Source organism: Equus caballus, chromosome 12 (assembly GCF_041296265.1).
Source record: "Equus caballus isolate H_3958 breed thoroughbred chromosome 12, TB-T2T, whole genome shotgun sequence".
In the NCBI taxonomy this organism is placed as follows: domain Eukaryota; kingdom Metazoa; phylum Chordata; class Mammalia; order Perissodactyla; family Equidae; genus Equus; species Equus caballus.
In genome coordinates this window covers 26,574,843-26,581,409 of record NC_091695.1, presented here as the reverse complement: position 1 = coordinate 26,581,409, position 6,567 = coordinate 26,574,843, and positions in this window count along the sequence as shown.

Sequence of the window (6,567 nt, the reverse complement as noted above, 5' to 3'; positions counted from 1 at the left end):
AGAGGGAATTAGTTGTACTAAATGTCCTACTTCTAATGCCAGAAGGATGGATAAAACCCCTGGGAATTTAGATCAATCCCAGGGGAAAGAAGGGAATAAAGAGGAGAGAGAATTTTGAACTGAGTTTAAATCCTGAATAGATCATGTTTAATCAGTGTCTGAGTTGCCTTGGATTGGAAAGGATTCATTTTTCTTTCCTTCAGTGGAAAAAAGATTGAGTTCAGTTAAAATGAAATTTTAAGTTGTTTTTCTTGCACACCTGTATTGAGATTGTAAATTATAAAACTATTACATCTACCAGAATATAAAGCAAAAATACCAGCAGGGGAAATAAGAATCAGGAAAAAAAAGTTAAGAGGAACACAAGATAAATATCTGTTTAATAAAAACTCAACAAGAATATACAAACAGGATAATAAAATTCAAGTAATAATAGAAGGAAATTTCCTTGCACTTAAAAAAAATCTTAAGACTTCAGATCCCAAGAGCTCACCAAGATCCTGATACCAATACTGAAAATAAGACATACTTCTAGACTCAAGGATAAAATGAATATACTACACATTTCTGGAAGAGAAAAAAACAAACAACAAAAACAAGTGATCTATAAGAAATAGTCTTCCGTTAAATTTCTATCTGCTGTACTGAATGCTGAAGTCAAAGGAAAAAAACAATCTACCAAGATTGGAGAAAATGATTTTGAATCTAGAATTCAATTCTCAACCAAATTATCACTTAAATGTTAGTTAGTCCTACAAGATGCATTCTCTGATCACAGTGTAAGGCACACATAAATTAACAAAGGTTAGCCAAAAGGAATATCAACCTTTTTGATATATTGAAATGGCCTGTCCAGTTACACTCAAGATAAAGTGGAACTCATCCCAAGATTTCAAGCTATTTGTAAATAACTGACACAGATAAGTATATAGTAAAACCTGTGAATTGTAGCAATAGTGGTAAAGGAGAAAAACTATACTTGCAAATACATTTATTAGACATTGAACAACTAAAATAAATGAAATGTGTTGCAAGCAAATTCTAATACACACACAAAAACCAAATGAAACTAAAAGGAAGTAAAAAAAAAGAGAAAGAAAAAGAAATAGTGGAAAGTAATGATATATAAGACAAATTTTTCAATGGATCTGATAAATAAAACCAGGAGTTGACCCTTTGAAGTGATCAATACCATAGTAAACATATTTACAGTCCATTGGATAAAAAAGAGACAGAAAATAATACAAATACATGACCCTAGGACTGAGAAATGAGAAAAAAACAGTTTGTAGAGGTTATTTTAGATTATGAGAAAGAACAGTTCATACTTATCAGATCAACAAAAAATTAAATATGACTTAGAGTTACGTACATCAATATGGACAACTTTCAAAACCACTATACTCAACAAATTGCTAGAAATTTGAACATTATGAACGCTATAGGACCATAGATGTGAAGTTTTAAAATAAATACAAATAAACTCTGGGTTACTATGGAAACATAAATACATAGTAAAAATATAAAGCATGTGTGGGAATGTTAAGACCAAATTCAAGATAGAGGTTACCCCTGGAGGAGAAGGAAATGAGAGTACACAAAGGTTTCAGGTATATCATTACTGCTTTATTTTTTCAAATATTAAGCATATATAGTAAAATGCTAAGATTTAGCAAATGTAAATGGAGGGAACACGAATGTTCCTCAGAATATTCTCTATGTTTTTCTGAATGATTAAAATATTGCCTAATAAAAATTATAAGAGAATATCCTACATGATTTTATACCAATAAATTTGAATATCTAAATGTCATACTTTATTTATCAGGAAAATACAAATTATTAAACTAGCACAAAATAAATAGAAAACTAAATACACCATTGGAGTCGAGAAATAGTCAAAGCCCTGCTCCCATCAAAGGCATCAGAATATGATAGTTTTTAGGTTAATGTTCTCTGGAACCTGCAAAGAACTAATAATTCCTGTAATATTTAAACACTGAATACTCTTTAGATATAAAAACGCTAATACCAAACCAGAATCAGATAGCACATATACACACCAAAATAAAATTATACAAAAATTTCCAATCAAGAGCCTCCCTTTAGCATGTCGTTTGCAAGGTGATTGCAGCTCTACCCTTCAAGAGAGTAAGTCTATTTCCACACCTTCTCAATATATGCCTGTTTTATGACTTTGTCCACTAGAATGCAGCTGAAGGGATGGCATTCTCAGTTGTGAGGCTCAGCCTCAAGAGACCTTGCACACTTCCACTCTGACTCTTGGACCCAGTCACGGCTGTGTGAACAAGCTTGGGCTAGCCTGTTGAAGAACAAGACACCATGTGGAGGACAGCCCAGTTGTCCCAGCCGAGGACCGCTTATGGCCAGCCAACTTCTGAATATGTGAGACAACCTAGTCAAGCTGTGACCCAATCCAGAGTTGACCACAGATGCATGAGCATCCCCAGCTAAAATCAGAAACACTGGTTAGCTGACCCATAGACTCAGGAGGAATGATAAAAGGCTTATTATTTTAGGTCAATGAGTTATTATGACAATAGATAACTAATACACAATACAATATGAGAAGCTGATCTTAAAGTTTATCTAGAATTTTAGGTACATAAGAAAAGCAAAGAAATTTCTGAAAAAGACTGAGATATTTTTCTCTGACAGATATGAAAATAAATTCCAAAGCCTCAGAAATTAGGCTAAATATTACTGTAGGGTTAAAACATATCTGGGGAAAGAAAAAGTAATTACCGAAAAAAAAACTCAAGTAAATGCGGAATATGATATGAAGATGAAGTTTCGAATTAACGGATAAACCAACAAATAGTATCTGAACACTTGGCACAAGACACCTAAAATAAATAATATATGAATCAAAATTTTGTTGCTTTTAATGCCATCGAATGGGTTCTGACTCCTGGTGACCCTGTGTACAGCAAAGCGGAACTCTGCCAGGTCTTTTTGCACCATCCTCTCACCTTCCCGTGCGATATCAGATGATGCTCTGCTGCTGTTCACAGGATTTTCAAGGCCAATTTTTTCAGAAGTGAGTGGCCAGGTCCTTCTTTCAAGTCTGTCTTAGTCTAGAAGCGCTGCTGAAACCTGTCTACCATGGGTGACCCTGCTGGTATTTGAAATACTGGTGGCATAGCTTCCAGCATCACAGCAACAAGCAACTGCCACAGTCTGACAATCGACAGACAGATGGGTGGTCTGGTTCCCTGACTGGGAGACAAATCTGGGTGGTGGCAGTGAGAGCACTGAATCTTAACCAGTAGACCTCCAGGGCTGGCTGAATCAAAATTACTTATTTTTTAATTTACAAATGTGAGAGAATATTTTCACAAACTTCGGGTAGAGGAGGACAGCAGGGAAGCTGGCACCCTTCATCATGAAATTAAACATTGCACCTGGCCCAGATGTTGGAGAAGCTTTGGGGACACCTGGCAGGAGCTGAAGTAGTAGCAGTCAAGGTATGGTCCCATGACAGCCAGGTGAACCAGCAGGGAAGTGACAAGGTATGTGACAGTCTCCCTCTCTGCAACCCTCTGGCGCTCTGCATCAGTCTCCAGAGCCTGAAAGGAAGATGGCTTCTACTTCATTCACTTCCTTCTTCCAAACTCATGCAAAATATTTCTTGTGGCTCACACTGAATCAAAACTATGCAAGGAAAGAAATTGTGGGAAATGGGGCTTTAGCTTGTCTACTTGACACAGGACAAATCCACCAGCAATTCTCTTTCTAACTGCATAATTTTTCATGCTCAAAGATGTTTATCCCAACACTGTTTGTCATTGGAAAGAATTAGGGAAATAAATGGATAAATAAGAATATCTCCATACAATAGAACTCTATACAGCCTCTTAATAAGAAGAAAGCATACCTCCAATTAATAAGTTGCAAGGGTATTTATAATGTAAAGTAAAATAGAAAGTTGCAGAAAATGATGTTAAATATGATACAATTTTTGTTTAAAAGTAAGCAAATAAATGTTTGATGAGCATGAAAAGATTCATAAAAAGTAACAGTGGTTACCTCTGGGCAATGAGAATGGGAGGCAGAGGGAAAAGGAAAGAGGCACTCTCCCTTTTTTACTTTATATATTTATGTATCCTTTAATTTCAGTAGCAAAAAAAGTATTATTTTTGTAATAAGAAACCCAATAAAGACTTTAAAAGAAAGAGACTAAATACCTAAAAATGTAAATCATGGGAATTGATAAAATGCTAACAAAAATATTTGAGAATCCTAGGCTCTGTACTCTATGTGTTTAATACAATCTCATCTATTAGGATAAATGAAGTTAGTAACTATTATTATTATTATTAATTTTATTTGGTTAGTCCAAAGAGGCTTTTTGGTGACCCACATCTCTACCTCTTTCCTGCAAGCTGAAAGACCTAAAAGAAGTGATTTTTAAATATAGAGAAATCTAGATAGCGTTTTGTAATTTTGCTGCACTGAATAAACAGCAGAATTACCTATTCAAACTTGGAACCCCAGGAAGTGCATAATTTTGTAAATGTTGAATCTTCAGATAAGAATTTCCCGAAAGATGTGTGCACTGAGGCACTTGAAGGAAGGGGATTTCCCTGCAGCAATGCTCACTCGGGTGCCTGAGGTCAAGGAACGTGTTTTAATCTCTCCTTGGCACTGCTGACAATACCTGGCCCTTTCAGTCAACAAATACTCATTAACTGTCTACCAAGTGTCAGGCAGTGCGGGAAAGAGCAGTGAGAAAGGCTCACAGGGGCTCTGCCCTATTGAAACTGTTAAGGTCTGTTGGGAATAAATAGACATTAATAAGTGGTTTGTGTATTTCAAAAGAGAGCCAAGAGGGTGCCACAGGAGCAACCCACCAGCAAACTTAGTCTATCAGGGTAATCAGAGAAAAGCTTGGTAAAGTGTGCAAAGCTTATTTGAGGGCCTTGAACATGGGAGAGACTGTTGCCAAAACACTCCCTTCACAAAAGGGATCAGGGAGCTGTGAAGCCACAGGAGGTAATAGTAAATTATCATAATACTTTTAATAGAAACCTTGGAAGAAACAAAGTTTGTTTTCTTTCACTCCACTGACATCGTGCCTGTGTTTGGTGCCGGGAACTGTAATAGATGTGTCCAACCTGAAGGAGCGCATTCCTTCACTTGTCATTGAGGCCACAAACATTTATTGGACTTACTATACACCAGGGACTGTTTTAGGCACTAAAGACACAACAGAGAACCCTGCCCTCATGAACTTACATAGTTTGGGCGTGAAAGAAAATAAAACACAAAAGGAAAACATTTATTATGTCAGATGGTGATAAGTGCAATGCAGAAAAATACAGCAGAAAAGGATATTAGGGAAGCTGCTTGCAATTCTAAGTAGGGTGATCAGGGAAGTCCTCATCAGCAGGTGATTTGAGCAAAGATTTGAAGGACTCAAGGGAGCAAGTTATACAGCTATCTGGAGGAAGAGCATTCTAGTAGAGAGAACAGCAAGTGCAAAGATCCTGAGGTGGGATCATCTCTAGTGTGTTCAAGAGTCAGCAAGGAGTTCAGAGTCTAGCAGAAGAAATATGCATACGAAAAGGAACTATTTTATAATTCATCATGACAAGTGATGGTGCTGGATATTTTTGCTAATTAATTAAGGGAAGCCATGGCAAAATTCTGGCGCTGAGCTGTAGAGAGATTGTTTGATATTGCTGGAAGCACCTGGGCAGCAAGGTCAATGTTAAACTGAACCACTGTGCACATGAAAACTGAAAAAAATTTGATTTGGCAGCATTGGGATGGGTGTGGACTAGGTGAACCTGATCAGTTTCCTCACCTGAAACCCACATCACCTTTCCCTCAACAGTCTCTTTCCCTCCTTGTTCATTGTTCTTTCTTTGCTCATGACCTTCTGCTTTTTCGCTGATCGTCATCTCAGACTGAAGGTGTAGAAAAAAAGCACTGTATGGGGCAGCCAGACCCCTGGGTCCTCATCCCCATCCCCTTCTGCATCCCCACCACCATCCTTGATTAGCTGTGTGATCCTGGATAAGTCTCTGAATCTCTCTAAGCTTCCACTTCCTCATCTGTTTTTTTTATATCACTCACCAAAAAAAAAAAAAATATGGGGATAATGACTTTAGCCACCTGAACACAAGAAGCTCGAGGGATTCTAATTTCATGATTATCTTTTCTTCCTCTTTCTCTTTTGATAAGTTCCTACCTGTAGTTACTGTACATCCATCCTCCATGCATGCACAGGCAAGATGGGGGAATATCCTCCATCTGTGGGCTCCCGGCTCCAGCACAAGACTCCGCTAGTATGTTCGGACCCAACACTGTTGTATCCAATCAGTGACTGACCTTGGTCCCCAAGGAGAAATTGTTGCTGATACTGAAAATGGCACTTTTAATGTGGGAGTAGAAAAGTTTTCTCTTCTATCCCCATTTCTAAAAGCATTTGACCTGTCGGGCCATCACTAACAATGGCTGAGGGAGCCTGAATTCTAGTTCTGACTTGTCTCGTGAGGAGTCACCAGTCTTGCAGGGTCTGGTTTTCTCAGTCAGAATAAT